The sequence below is a fragment of the Cyprinus carpio genome, chromosome A23, assembly GCF_018340385.1.
Source record: "Cyprinus carpio isolate SPL01 chromosome A23, ASM1834038v1, whole genome shotgun sequence".
Lineage (NCBI taxonomy): Eukaryota > Metazoa > Chordata > Actinopteri > Cypriniformes > Cyprinidae > Cyprinus > Cyprinus carpio.
In genome coordinates, this window is record NC_056594.1 from 2,710,818 (window position 1) to 2,727,695 (window position 16,878).

A 16,878-nucleotide genomic window follows, 5' to 3' on the forward strand; every position below is an offset into this window, starting at 1 on the left:
TCATATCAGCATCAGCGTCTCAACTAAAACAGAGCCTTGCTCCTCAAGTGAAACCAATCTTTTTCTTTTTTTACACAAACTGTGTGAGTAGTTTTTGGTTGGCCAGACAAGGGCTACCGTTGATTAAGAGGCAAAATGGAGAAATTGTCAACTATGCTACACAACAAAGTTGACAGGAAATTAATGTACTCCTTGACAAAAGGTTGCTGGAGATCAAATATAGAAAAAAATTAAGAGGACATTTACCATAATGTGTTGAAAATGTCCGCCGCAGAAGGAATTGTCATCACATGATGCTGGTCACATGGTTTTGTGATGAAGTTTTAAAGTCGACAGAATTTTTATAGACTACATGAAATATTTTCTTATTTGACAGAATTAAATTTAAATGACATTTTTCTAAGGTATTTAGCTTGTAGAAATACATTTTCGTATAGATAATCTTGACTTTAACATTATTATTATTATTTTTTTTTTCAGAATTTTGCAGGCATTGCAAAAACTGCAATATAAAGGATACAAAAAGGCAATTTCAAGGAATCTGAAAAAAAATGGTGCACAAAATATATGTGTGAGATTATTTGTATTTTCTTAATGGAAAACATAGGCTATGCATAAAATAGCTATGGACAAAATAGAATTAGCAGTTTTATATGAAAATCATTCAGTGGCATCTACGTTTTTTTTTGTTGTTGTTTGTTTTTGTTTTTTTGGTGGGTTTGATCGCCTCTTGACAATTCATCTTTCTTCTCCCTTTATTATTAATTTCATTTCTGTCACTGATGGAGTTTTGGTTCCCTGCCACTGTCGCCTTTGGCTTGCTTAGTTGGGGACGCTTGACTGATTACACAGACACTATTTGGAGAGAGCTGAACTTGACTTAACTGACTTTAGCTGGAAGAATGACTCTTTGTTACTGTCTTTTTGCATTACTGACAAACTATTTTCCTGTTTGACACTGTAAAACTGCTTTGACACAATCAGTATTGTATAAAGCACTACATAAATAAACCTGACATGACTTGACATTTTGACTTGATTTTATATGAACTATTCATAAACGTGGTTGAAGTGATGTGGTAAAGATTGTCATGCACAACAGCATCTAGAGGTTACAGAAAGTGATGGAAAGAGCTAAACATGCAGTAAGCGGCAGTTCTGGAAATGGCTTGTAAATGCAAGGCATCACAGGAAAGCAGCAGACCACACATTACTACAGTGATGTGCAGAAGAGTGTCTCTGAATGAACTCCAATCCTGACAGCTAATATCATGAAATTGTGACAGAAACTGGACAGTAGAAGACATGCATATCTATTTCATTCATTTTAATTTTATATTTTATGATTTTTTTTTAATCAACTCACAAGCCCCCTGCAGTTCCCCCATGAACCCCGTTTGGGAAACCCTGATATAGGCTATAGATATTTGCATAGCAGCTTGATGGATAGTTAACAGTTACATTGAGCAGACACAGAGGAAAATAAGGTTGAATTTTAAAATTATATACTTCGTGTGATGATATAATGTAATGTATCAAGCATAAAATGTAAAAAAGTATGATACAACCCATTTCACATAAATCAAACTTAAGCAAAACAAGCACAAAACAGTCATCAATAACAATAACAATAACACACAAAAAAAATAATAATAATAATTGAAAACCAAGTCAAAAACAATCACAAAATAACAGAAAGTAGTCAACGGTTATAAAAGCAAGAAAACTGCTCTCATGCACTGCAGAGGACAAAACTGGCCAGACTCCAAACTGATATCAGAGGAACATCTGACCCAAAAATGAAAATTCTCTCAACATTTGCACACTCTTATCAATATACCAAATTGGGGGACTCCCTTCTCTGTCTTCCTTTCCTTCATTCAGCATAGACCTCAATATAAGTTATAGATAAGTTCTAAATAATCACTATATGAGTAAATACTGAATCTTAAATGCAGCAACATCAGCGTACATAAAAACAGCAAACTGTAAAAAATATCCAGTTAAACAGTAAGACAGTGATCTGCATAATTTATTCACGCTGTGCTGCATTTCTGGGAACTCTATATCTGCATTTATTACAGTATTTTCATCCACAGCCTGCTCAAAAATGCTTGGCAGAAATGTATAAAATAAGTCACAAAAAAGCTTACTCTGTTGATATTTTAGTCTTTGGTGAGCTTGCTGTTTAATTTTGTAAGCACTTTTGCATCACTTCATCAGAAATAACAAGAAAGAAAGAGATACAAAAAATCTATCTGTCTATCTATCTACATTTCCCTTTCTTAGGATTTGATGTACTTATTTTTAAACTAATTTTAACTCAAGCATCAGCTTCCATTTACATAAACAGTGCCTTTCTGCTGTCCTCATGTGTGTTTTGCCAAAGTTATCAGCATTTCTGCTTTGAATAGTCATGATAGCAGATTAAAGTCTACAGAACATACAACTCCAGTTAACCCTGTTTGTTTGTTTGTTTGTTTGTTTGTTTTTATTTCAGAATAATTTTCAGTGGTATTCATTATGTCACAACATTATGCCACAAATATTGTTGATAGAGCTGAACCCAGAAGATCTAAACTCACAACCATTTGGCTACTGCACAAATCACAGCTAGAAAACTAGGCTGCTTCTTTTCATCCTCAACTAAGATGTGTCTTTTGTAGAAAAGCACAAACAAAAGCCTTAACAACAAAAGCCACAAACTAAATGTTTGATGGCTGGCAGCACATTGAGGTTAGTTCTCAATAGAGGGCTCTTGAATCGTGAATGTCCTTTATTTTCTTACAGAACTGAGAAAGGTTTTATAGACACATGAATAATTTTTACATTTTAATTCTGCGTCTGTGTCTGAAGACTTGTTTCTTTAGATCTGTCCTGTCAGAAGAGGAGATGCTTCACATTTTCTTTGACGGATATAAAAAACTCATTCGATTCATAATTTTAGGTGCTTTTTTAAAGATAACTTTTAGTCTACATCTCTTAGTTTTGAGGTCATCTTTGAACTAGTGTAGAAATCAATTTTAGCACTTTTACTCCTAAAAGTTGATAAGTTGGCAACAGCTTTTAGCACATAAACATACTGTCCAGAAAAAGGGTTGTTTTATTTATTTTTATTTTTTTTCTCTTCTCAGAATGAGGATGTACCATTGTCTAGCAATAGCAAGCCAATGCATGATACACAAAAAAAAATTGATTGACACCTTATTTATCATTTTCTGATTGCTTAATTAAATGTCTTGTCATACCCAGCATCTGTTTTTAATTTACAGTTAATTAGTTTGTTTTTGAGGGGTGGGAATGGAAATATGATGGCGTGAAACATATGAAACATTGCAGTGAGTTTGATGGGTCAGATCTCTGAGCAGGCCTTGCATCCACATGAGAACAAAAGTGACAAAAGATGTGGATCCTCATGAACTTTATTAACTGTTTACACAGATTTGTAACTTAATTTACCATGTAAGAGATAAATCCAGTTTCAGAAACAACCAGAGCATGTTATTACCACGTTATAACACTATAATTAGATGTTTGTTCCAGATGAAGATGAGTTGTTTGTAATAAATCTTTCATTTTCATTTTGGGGTGAAATGTGACCTGGACATGTTTTTGAGATTCGACATATGGCAATGACTGATGTGTTTCAATAAATTCTCCTCTTAATTGTTTTGCAGTTTGGGCTGGAAAATGTCTGCCGATAGCAATGATGTTTTAAATGACAAGGCCTGTGATACATTCAGGCACTTAGATTTATTTAGTTGTAAATATGCTTTGATGAAGCAGGCTGTTCCAGCTTCAAATACACAGCACTAATTCAGCCCAGTGTCTTTGGAGTGGCTGGCTTTGATTAATACTGCTTCAGTTTAGAGAAAAGCTCTTAGTTTGATTAAAACAGTAGGAAAAGGAAACAAAGTGAATTTGGGTTGCAATTTTGTTCACTGTGAAACTTGGTTTATGAGTTCTTGGAAAAGAAATAGCTTTTAATTTCATTATTGTGATTATAGCTTCACAATGTTATCTGAACTCCATGTTCCCAAACAAAACCTAATTTTCACTTCTTCAGAAATACACTTGCATTTTTTATATGAAGAACAATGAATAATTAACTGCGTTACAGCAACCAGTGGATTACTTGCAAAGTAACACAGCTGGTTTTTAATTTGTTTTCAATAAGCAATCAGCTAAAGAACAATTAGCTCAGCATTTCTCAGCAGTCGGCCTTTAGTTAATCTACAAAGAAATGCATTTCTGTCAAGATACCTTGAATTTGATACATTAATTTAATATTGCTACCACACATTTTCACATAATTCACAGAACTTCTCAAATCAGTTTCAGTTTTAAACTTGCTGCGCCTAGGGTTGACCCCATTTTTGTATTTATTCAGTGTATGAAATATTAAAATACACCCTAATTCAGATCAAAGATCTGAAAGACGGATACTAGTTTGCTTGGGTACACTGTAAAAAATATATGATCAGTAAGTCATGGCATTTTTATATTACTTTAACTCATCAAAATAAGTTGAGCATTTTCAACTTTTTTTCAACAACTAATGTAGTTTGTTGACTATTATCATTTCATTATTTGTTTTACAGTTTTACAAGACCTCTTCTGAAAAGACAAAGATTGCAGAGTTTGCAGACACAGAAGTAAGAATTCAACGGTACAATATTAATGTTTCTTGCATTGGTAATGGTTAATCTGCTGGACAATTTGGAGAGCTTCACAGAGAAATAGAAAGTTATTGACTCGACACACACACACACAAAATTAGCATTTCAATCACTGGCCAAACAGCCAAAACAAGATTTAGACACAATTTTACAGTTTAACTTCTGTTGCAAATGAATCACCAACCTCAGACATCATGTTATCATTTAGTTCTGACACCTGCTGGATCTTAATTGCTTGTAATCAGAAGTCCCTTTTTTTTTTTTTGTGGTCGTAGATTTACCTTGTTAACATAGTCAAATGAAATGTGACACAATGGCAAAAGACACACATCTGCATGATTTCACAGATTAACATTAAAAAATGTCACCTTGAAAAAAAATTGTTCTTTTGTCTGCTACAGTAACTTTTTAAAATGATCATTTGGGGTCTTTCTTCATCATATATTTCAATTAATTGTGATTTAATTTGGTTTAATCAACCAGCATATCGGGTGATTAATCTGATTACAAGTTTGATTGATGAATATTATGACGTTTATTTCACTATTGACCAGTTCAGTAAAATTCTGTGAACATTTTTTGTTTTTTATTTTTATTTTTATTTTTAGGCATTGGTTTTAAAGCAAATATTTTTTTTTGTTTTTTTTGTTGTATTTTCATTTTTTTTTTTTTAGTTCTGCTCTATCAACACTTATCTCTCTCAAACACACATAAGCACACACACACACACACACACACACACACACACACACACACACACACACTTACGACTCATTGCTGTGTGTGTGAAATGATTTCAGTAGTGTCTGTCTGATCAAATGCAGTTCCCTCACAAACTCCATCTCTCTGCTGTAATATCAATTATCTCTCTGATATCTGCATATGCACTATTAATGTGTCATATGCCCTTATAAACATTTGTGGTGCAGAAGCACTGTATGACAGTGTGGCATCAGTATAAACAATATAAGCAGCATTGGGGGAAATGTGTTACAAGTAACACGGGTTGCAAAATCAGATTAATTTTTTCAAGTAACTAATAAAGTACTTTTTTAATTTACAAGAAAATATTAGAGTTACTTTTTCTTTTTTCAAGCAAGTAATGCCGGTTACTTTGTTTTCCCCTTCCCCATTTGTGTTCTCATCTCACTTGCACAGAAACAGTATTCAGTATTACTCAAAATTAATAAAAACAGAGAAAAGCAAACTCCGAATATGACGCAAACCTGCAATAATTAAATATGTTAAATAACATATATATCCGTTATGTAATTTGATCCCATTTTACTAACCAATGTCTTTGCTGCTGACCTCAGTGATCCAGTTCAACCACACTAATAAGCAGAAATTACTATAGATGAACATTTGTCTTTGTTTGTTTTTTTTATTTTTGTTTTTGGAAAGAAAGTGTTGAACTTGAACTTGAATTTACATTTCATTGAGGCTTATTCATTTCTCTTTTGGCGTGAAAGGGCTTTTACATTTCCAAAAAAATAGGACTTGAAAACAAACAAGAAAACCCAGGCCAGATGAGAAAAAAATATTTTCTTTACTTTCCATAAAAAGTAACGGTCACACTTCATTTTAAGATCCAATCCTTGACAAACCATTAACTTTGATGTTTTCCTCAATAAACTCCCAATTTGCTGCTAATTAATAGTTAGTACGGTAGTTGTTAAGTTTAGATATTGGGTTACGGATGTAGTATATGGTCATGCAGAATAAGGCATTACTTTGTGCTGTATACATACTAATAAACAGCCAACATGTTAATAACATGCATACTAATGAGAAACTAGTTAATAGTGAAAGCTGGTCCCTTTACTAAAGTGTTACAAAAGTGTTGTTCAAAGTAACTAACTAACACAATTAGATATTTTTAGGGAGTAACACAGTATTGCAATGCATTACTTTTAAAAGTAACTTTCTCCAACACTGAATATAAGTATAATCGCTGCGTCCAAAATCAAATGCTTCCCTACTATTTGCAAAAAACAGTGTGCCAAAAAATTAGCATGTCTGAATTCATAGTATTCGAAAAATAGTAGGTAAAAAGTACCTCTATGAACTAGTATTTCCAGTCAGATTATGAAGTGCAGATCTGATGGACACTTTACTATCCCATGAGGCCACAGGAGGGGATTTATGAATGGCAGTGAAGCAATACAACTGACGCTGGTAGGTAACATGACAGTAACAACATAGTGGATGTAGTATTTCTGAATTTCATTATTCATACTAAGTTGAAAAAAATCAGCATATGCTGGTTAGGTATATGGTTAGGTAAGACCAGCACATGACCAACTAAGGACCAGCAAAGTACCAGTTTAAACCAGCAAAGGACCAGCATAAACCAGCATCCCAGCTTCAAAATGTACCTAACCAACATATTCTGTTTTTTTCAACAGGGGAACATACTTTTTAACGGTCGCCAAGTAAGTTCAAATTCAAATTCATGTAGTACCTACTCAGACAGTATGTGCTTTCGGACGCACCGAGTGTGTTATTGTCCAGAGGAGGAAAAAGAATCACAATAGCACCTGCGAAAAGCAATATCTTAGTAAACCCAGTGACTATTTCTTAGTCAAAAGAGCTCATTATACAACCGGCACACTGTAAACACTTTGTTTCCAATGGTACTAATAACTGGGCTCAGTATGAGCATTTCGCTCACATTTGTGAAGTAAAATTACTATGTGTAAATGTGGAAAGCTATTTTGACTGGTGGAAGAACATCAGACATTGATCAAAACTTACTTACCAACATTATTATAAAAATGCAATTTGTGGCACCCTTCTTTCACGCCTCGCTATTTTATCAGCCTCTCCAATCTTCAGCATTGCATTATTAAGACAAGGTGTCAAGTTAAAAAAGTTTAACATTTTAAAAAGGACAAAAACATCTGCTTTGGTTGAATAAAATATGAGAGTAAAACAGAAAAAGGGTTAATGCACCATGAGGGAAAAATGAAAATACTGTCTGGAGAAAAAGTACTGGAGTTTGTCTTTATGATCAATGGCTGTCCAGCTCAATGGCTAGTGGGCTAATAGACTCACCCAAAGATTTATGGGAAATTTCACTGGTACAGAATGAATTTACAGAATGGAATAATGGAGGAAAACTCCAAACAACTGAAATAAATCTCTTTTTCTCTTTTTTCAACCCTAATATAACTCAAATAGCTGGAATATAAACATGACGGGGAGTAAACGATGGCAGAAATTTGTGTGTACAAAATGTGTATTACATAAGAACAAATTAAATATGTTAGTGCAGCAGTGTGAAAAACATCAAGCCCTTGAGTTCATTCGATGCATCTCTGTGAATCACCTGCTGTTTTTGAGTCAATCAGGCATGATTGCTCTCACAGTCAGTTAGCTGCTGAAAGTATGGTCAAATTCATAAATACTCAAGCAGGTGTAAATGAACACGGGTTACAATAAAATCGTTGCTGGTTGAATATAAGACTTCATTTAGTGCTAAATTGCAGAATTATGGATGAATAGTATTAGTCAGTGGTAAAAGCAATTTTCTGATATACACGATTTTTTTTTTTTTTTTTTGGTAAAGGAGGAATCAATGTTTAATAATGATAAGAGACATGCAGTCACACTGCTGGAAGTGCAATGGCTTAATTATGGCCTATTTTACAGCACAGAGCAGCTTCCAAATGTACAGTGAGCTCATTTCTGGAACTCTGACTGATATTTTACTTGGAATTAAATGGCCTATTTTTCTGTTTCCATGAATGAAGTATATAGGTCATTATTTGACTTCTAAATGTGCATTGACAAAACACAGACACACTTATATAATTTGACTGTTTTATGGGCTCTCACAATACTGTGGCATGAATGCACAAACTGCTTGTGACACATTCAAGGGAAATAGTTGACTTGCAAAACATAAACAAACTCACACAAAAACCACTCATTAAACCGAAAAGAAGAGTGTATGAAGAAAGTAAAGGTTTAAAAGGAGACATGGAGAGTCACAGAGAGATGCATCTTATTAAGGAGTAGTTCACAAATTAAGTTTTGCTTAAAATTTACTCCATAACCTGTGCCGCTGAAAAATAGGGAAAGGGGTGTGAGGTGCTGGAAAAGATCTGATTTTGCACCTCCAATAATAACATATCATGACCTCTGGATGACACAAACATGGTGAAATTCTCAAAGTCACACTTAAATATCTGTGACAGGACATCTTCTGCCATACAAACACACACACATTCTTTCTTTTAACAATACATTTTGCTTTTAAGCAAAACTGCATTGATGCTTTCAACTTTATTCTTTATCTGTTCTCCATTTTAGATAGAGACGTTCGGTCTTTATCCTTTCAGTGACACACAGGACAAAGGACTGCATTAGGATTATGTAAATAGATTAATAAAATTAGCCTTTTGAACCAGCTCAATCTCTCCGTAAAAGATCCTGTGACTGTAAAATACTTCACTGACAGAGAGGAACAGATGAGAACACCAAGCTGCTTTATCTGGATCCTGAAATTGACTGTGTACAGTATATTCACTTCAGAGGTGCTGTGGTTTTGCTGCGTGGAGGCTTTATCAAACACCATCGAGGTGAGATGCTAACCATGGATTAGGGTGGGTATTATTGTGTGAAATAATGCCCACAGTTTATGGTGACTCATCCATTATGATGATTCTCTTTTTTTTTTTTTTTTTTTTTTTTTTTTGTCATGAGTGCTTACGGCTAACACAAATTTAACTATAGGGCTAGATGACTAGACTAAGAAAAATAAAGTTTTATTTCTTGATATTGTAATCTGTATCTCATCTTGTTTTCTTTAATTAAATACAGTTTATAAGGAAATGTTAGTTCTAGTGTTATTGTTATTTGGATGAGATAAAAATTCTGATTGTACTGATATTTATTGTTTTCCATCTTGTGCTTTTACACTCAATGATTTATTCCTGTATTCGACTCAAGGTTAATTAATGGTGCCTTCTGTTCAACCTACTGATTATTATTTTTTTTTTTTTTTCTGAAGCAAAACTTTAAAAATTTTCCAATTTTCCCATATTGTTTCTCAGTGAGGTGACACTACTTTTTATTTATTTAAAGGTCAAGTGAAAAGTGCTTTTCATTATGGCAGCTTATTTCAAGGGCAGGAAAATTGCTGTGCTAAATATATAACAAGAATATTGAGTTACATTCATAAATGAATGAAAGTGGCATGTTAGAGGAGAAAAGGGGCAGATAGTCAAACAATAACCATCACATTAGCAGTCCTGGGCCACAACTGCCTCAAGGTGCCTTTTCAAAAGACGACCATGTCAAGATGAATGAACAATAACCAAGCAAAACTGTGAAATTTCAAAGGATAAACAGAACAGTACACTCATGTGGTTACCATGGCCATCTGTGCTGCATCACCATCATGAACAGTTGTTTTATGCTCATTAAAATAACATTTGGTGTTGCATCAATTGCAGGATTGTGCAACATTCAGAATTAAGACAGTTTGTTACATTCTAGCAATGTAGCAAATAAATAAATAAATAAAAATAAAGGAATTGTACAGGAAAGTTTAAATGATGCATTTTATTTTCACTATGATTTACTCAAACAGGTCAACATACAAACAACATGGGGGGGGGGGTATTTTTAGAAACACTAGATAATTAGTAATCAATGTGTGTCAGTATTAAAATTGCTTTGACATTATTGAACTGAAGTCCCTTTGTCCTCCCATCCAGTAGAGGGCACTGTTCTCAAGTCTCTGGGTTGCAGACAGATGGTCGAAATCATCCAAATGTCATAAGAAAGTAATTTTCAGCCCTCACCAGTGCTTCCTCGTCGATATAGGTAGTACTGCACTTACCTGAGTCTTCAGCCTAACACATACATCAGGAGACCACACATGGCGGCAGTGGAACGGCCCACTCCTGCGTTACAGTGAACATATACTGTGTGCCCATTCTCCAGCAGTCCACAGAGCAAGAACACCACCTGGGGCAGCATCTGCGTGCGACCTGCAGAGGGCAAAATTACAATAGTACTAATATTCAACAATAGAAGTTCTTAAGATTCTTATGTTAGTAGTCTACACATTAAAACAAACCAAAATGCTGATAAAGCATTCAGTACAGCATATCATCTGAGTGTTAAATACATGTTACATAAAAAACACATCAGATTCCATGACAGTTAGGATGCTGTCTTACAAGGGAGCTATCTAGGCAGCAATTCACGTGATTTTGAAAAACTGCTGAGTCTGTGATTCAAGGGTATATCGGCCAATCACAAACACACACAAACACACACACACACACACACACACTGACCTGACCCTCTGTGCTCAGGTCTGGAGTAGGGATCCAGATTTAAGAAAGACCACAGTCTTTGTACAATGTCTCTGGGGTCATGGGTTGACTGAGGTCATGCCGGCAGCCATGTGAGTTGTTTAAGACATCCCATTCTGTCTGAAAGTTCATCACTGCCTTAACACCAAGTTCCTATTTCAGATTTCGGTTTACATGTTCGACACGTTGACGGCAGCTGCCTAACCAGACATGTGGCAGCACCCTAAGGAGAAGAGAGGAAACTTAGCAAACCAGTGATGAAGGAGGAGGCAAGGGAGGCTGAACCTCAAAAATGTATTCAAAATTAATATATAACAGCTGAAGAGGTCAAATGTGCATAACTAAAAGGTTTTTTTTTTCTTACATGGTAGAGTAATGGAGTGTAATGACCAAAAAAAAAAAAAAAAAAATAGTAATTTAGTAATTAAACCTACTACAATCTTTTAATGGTTTGATCAATACTGACCATTTTTCAGTTTCCCTGGAAAAATCCCTCATGGACCACCGGTGTAACATACGATCACCCATGCTTAATAGTTATATCATAAGATCCCAGAGCAAAGCAGGGGAGATGGATGTGGCAGTTTGATAGGGGAGATCATAAAACATGTAGTGTATTAAAAAATGCCTTTAACAGTTGCACTGACAGTGTTACTACACATTGATTCACTTTTCAGTGTCTCTTGCCATTGAAACAAACCTCTGACCCTTCATATTAAACTTTGGACTGCAAATTCATCCTGCACTGTTTGTCATATCATCAATATCACACTTAAGTTGACTTGTGACTTGGGAAGTTGACTTTGTCAAAGCAATAGTTCCATGGAACACTGTAGGAACTGCAAAGAAACACTGTACAAAACACTCAGAACAATTGAATAGCAAGGGCAGGCAAGGAAATAATGGGACAGGACAGGAAAAGCCTGGACATTCATGAAAGGAAAGGGAAGAGAAGAAAAAGATGGAAAAGGACAGGCAGGAGCGGGAAATGAAAAGAAAGGCAGGGCAGGGCAGGGCAGGGCAGGGCAGGGCAGGCCCTGTCTTTCACAGAAAAGGACAGGGCATGTCATGTAAGGAGGGGTCTCTCCTTCTCTTGTGTTTGTGGGAGGTAAATAATAGGATAGTGGTGGTGATGATGAATGTTTAGTGGTGTGAGGATACAGACTGACAGCCAGGGGAATGAAGGCAGGAAGGTCAGAGACATCAGGCGAGAGATGTGTTTTTACCTCAGAAACCCACATGCCTCTTTGAGGGAAAATCGTAAATGAGATGATTGAAGGGAAAGTGAGTTCAGGTTAATGGTCTAAAGCATTGAGTATGATCTATCATCTGCCCAAAACCTTCTGGAGGGCAGGACACTTGGTTGGATGTCGAAGGCAATGACATGTATATATTTTTCTTGTGTGGCTTAAGTGCCCAAATGCTTCTGGGTGCCGCTCTACACTGTGTGAGAGGTGTGTACAATGTATTCCTTCTCTGAAAACACTGTTTGTGTGTGTGTGTGTGTGTGTGTGTGTGTGTGTGTGTGTGTGTGTGTGTGTGTGTGTGTGTGTGTGTGTGTGTGTGTGTGTGTGTGTGTGTGTGTGTGTGTGTTTGAGCACTGCTTTAGTACCGGGCATGTGTAGTGCATCTTAATTGAGCAAAGGTGACAAGTACAGGTTGTGTTTAATTAGTGGTGAAAGACCTTACAAGGTCTACATGATTTTGGAGAAAAAAAAGGTCCTTGTATTTTTCCTTGAGACTTTGTTCATTCAACCGCCAGAGTTTATTTTACACTCTCCATTTGATGTGAATTAGACTTTGTAATTAATACACAGACATTGTTTCCTGAGTTTTACGGTTGTTAGTTTCATATAGACTCAATGACAGGCCTTTGTGGACAGAAGGAACATTGACACATATTGTACAATATAATCTGACACAAGAACAATCAGCTTTCTAGTTCTTGCAGTTAATTTTTCTATTGAGTTCTCAGTCCTGTCATTAAAGCTGTTGCAATTCCACAGTCCGTGACCGGGCCCTTCCTTCAAGGCCTTGTGAAAAAAATGTGCACTTAATTGTATTGCATGTGCGCTTTAAATTCTAAGTATATAAAAAGCATTGCAGATAATACAACATTAATTAAATAAAAGACCACTTATATGTACTAAAACCCTTAACCAATAAGCAACAAATAAAAGGCTTGTTTTTATGCTGCTAAGAGGACCATCATTAAGGCTAGAGCACCCTCACTAATTTCAAACTAATTGCAATGGCTGAACATTTTTATTTAATTATAGATTGCATTTTCAGTTTGTTTCTCAGCAAACCTTACCGTTTGGCTTCGGAACATTTAGAATATGGGATGAAATGCAGGATTGTTTTATGATATGCTAGAATCCTTTCTAACATATAAGTTTTTCTTCTTTTGTGATCCAAAAAATAAGGCAATACAGCTTCATTACAACAACAATAGGTTGATTAATTTTAACTAAGACTAAAAGAGCACAAAGTTGGTGTGTTGGGCAACATAAGTGAAATTTGTTTAGGGCTCCCAAATCACTTAGTCCACTCCTGCTTAAAGAGACACACTTTTATGACTATGTTTCTTAACACTTGTAAAAAGTGCACTTTGTAATATCAATTAAAAAAAAATGTAAAGTACATTTTAAATGATTATGTTTTACTTATCTTTTGTGAATTGACTAACATTCTAAAGCACATATAAAATACTTATTATTTAAACTATAGTGTGTCATTTGATAGTACACTTAAAGTTGATATATTTAAAATGTACTAAATTGCAACTACATTAAAAATGTGGAATTACAAATATATTTAAATACATGACAGTTTTAACAGCAATTATATTCGTTGACATATTAATAACATTGCATGTAAAGATGTATTTAAGTTCAGCTAAGCATTTAATATAATTTGTAATCTTAACACATTTTTAATTGCAATTAATACAATTAAGTGTTCAAACATCACTTTTAGTTTGCTAAAGTGCATTCTTTTAAAGTATTTTCTGTAATAAGTACACTTTTTAGAAATATGATATACTGTAGTGTACTTTTTTTGACAAGGAAGAAAAGCAATATCTTTACCAATTATTAATGACAGGATGGGCAGATGAACTTATGAATATCTGGATGACTACTGGATGACTTTTCTCAGTCGCTGGATTTAGCAGTTTGTGATGTTCATGCTGGCATGCTGCTTTATTACTGTGATGTTGCTGATTTAAATTGAACTGCTCCTGAATCTCATTTCAGACATCAAACATCCACTTCCTGTCTAACTTCTCATTATTGCATATTCTGTCAAATAGTGATAAATCAGGCTTGAGGGATCAATCAAATCAGACAATCCAGCGATAACTGAAAAAAAATAATAATAATAATCACCATTTACTAATTGTCATTTTTAAATCTGTATAGTCCAACTTTCACTATCAAAGTCACTCAACCTCTTTAAGGTCAGAAAGTACTCCTGGAAATATATGACTACTGCAGTAATCCAATTTATGGCAAAGTATAAAATATTCAGTAAACAACCATTTCAATTTTGGTCTGTTACTCACTCAAGCTCTCAAATTACTTTTGAAGAAAAGTTTGACACTGCTTAACATCTTCTGTATTTGAGAGAGCAGATAAAGTCTTACAGGTTTTGAACATGAGGGTGAGTGGATGAATTTTGAGTGAACTTTTCCTTTTAGGAAGTAGTGACACTGACACACCAGATTACAGTCTTTTTGTGTTTTCCACCATTTTGCTCTTTATTGAAGATGACTGTGCATTCTGTCATAAGAAGACATAACATCTCTGCCCTCTTGGAGTTACACCAGCCTCTTTGACACTGTAAATCTGTCATTACGCTAATGCATTCCCCTATGCCAGACTCAATGACCCAAACTTTTTTTTATCCGCCTCCACTTTCAACTTTTTTGCCTTTAGATCAAGGTCAGAGGTCAAACGAAACAAGCACTTAGAGCTCACTGACAAAGTAGTTGAGAGATTTTGAATCATTGAGCTAATTACAGAGCGTTGCTGAAACCACACACACAATTTAAAAGAGAGAGGGAAAAAATTAATGCTTCTGGGTAATTTTTAGATATTACTTTCTGTGGATTTAAGAGTTGGCAAATGCTTCAAGTTACCTTTAATTTATCTTTAATCCGTTGTTCACTGTGACACTTTTCTCTGATTAGGAGGTTTTCCTTTTTAACAGGACTTGTGTTTCTGCTTGTGTTTCCGAATTCTGAGGAATATGTGGATGCTAGGTTAAAAGATTTTGGTTGGTTACTTACTGGTCCAAGTCAAAAGAGCTCACCCTAAAGTCCTTATGATATTCTGGTCCGTAGATATGGCTTGAATCAATGTAAAATCAATGTAAAGCCATTTTTCCACTATGGCAGGGGTATGGACCTTTCAGATTGGTGTAAAGCAGCAGTTATCTTCTGCTTAATCACTGTAATAAAATGAATGAATAATGAATGTACCTTTTAGTGAATGTATCCCAATACCTTTGAAAGAAAGCATTCAAACCATTCTCAAATCTAATTTATGTCTAATCAATGTAAATAGTTATTCAATAATTAAAAAAAAAAAAAATATTGCAGACACAATTATTCAGAACCACCTGTATAGTCTTGAAAATATGCAAAAATAGTTTATTTAAATCACTAGTCTTAATTATAACTAATAGTAATATAGATGCTTACCCTAACAAACACTACAACAAAAGTGGTAACTGGGGCATTTGCTGAAATTGCTATTTAAAAATTCAGAGAGAAGCATAATGACAGTGAATGAGGCTATTAGGAGCTCCATTTTTGAGAATCTCTCTGCTATGAGTGCCTTATTAATTTTACAGCGTAATGAAATTATGCTTACACAGATTTCAGAATATGAAACTAATAAAAGAGCATACTGTTTTAATTGAGAGAGAGAGAGAGAGAGAAAAAAAAAAACAGGGTTTCTGAAGTGCATCTCTGAACATAATAGGATAGCGGCAGCTTAGTGTCTTGTGTTCTGGTCTGGTAATCCTTCATATAAAGCGATTCATATTAAGGTCTGTTATCAGCATTGGGCCCTTGATCATGGTACTTAATTTCAGGTTGCTCTGTATCGGGGTGTTCAGTCCTGCTCCTGGAGGGCTACCTCCCTGCCAAGATAAGCTCTAGCCCTAATTAAACACACCTGAAGCTGCTAATTAAGGTCAAGAGGATCACTGGAAATCTCCAAGCAGATGTGTTGGAGATGAACTCTGCAGGATGTTGGCCCTCCAGGAGCAGGACTGAACACTAGTAGTTCTGAATGCTGATTGGTCAATGCAGCATTCCAGAAAACTGTGGTCACCATTCATTTTCACTGTATGTAAAAGAGCAGCTTGAACATTTCGCTAAACATCTTCTTCTTCTTTTTTTCACAAAAGAGAGTCTTATGGTTTTCATTTTTAGGCAAACTGTTTCTTTACGAGAGAACATCAACCCATACGCTCAACCATAGAAGTGTGTGATATCCTGTGTTCACTAGAGCCATGTGACACTGACACTATAAGAGCTTAACTCTATCCATTAAAACTAAAGGTCTGGTCACATTTACCCTTGCTCTGTGAAATTGCATTGGTGAAATCCAGTCTTTCCCATAGAAATCTTCATGATCAGGAGTTCCCCATGCAGATTTAGCTCATGTTAAAGGAATAGTTCATCAAAAAATGTAAATTTGCTTGAAGTTTAGTCACCCCCAGGCCATCCAACATTTAGATGAGTTTGTCTCTTCATTGCAACAGATTTGTGGAAATGTAGCATTCCATCACTTGCTCACCAGATCGATTCATCTGCAGTGAATAGGTGCCGTCAGAATGAGAGTCCAAACTGCTGA

The 16,878-nt window shown here is 35.2% G+C and overlaps 1 pseudogene; it reads right to left on the reverse strand.

The window, feature by feature from the left end:
* Positions 1-10,318: 10,318 nt before the first annotated feature.
* Positions 10,319-11,539, reverse strand: LOC109064354 (annotated as a pseudogene).
* Positions 11,540-16,878: the final 5,339 nt, after the last annotated feature.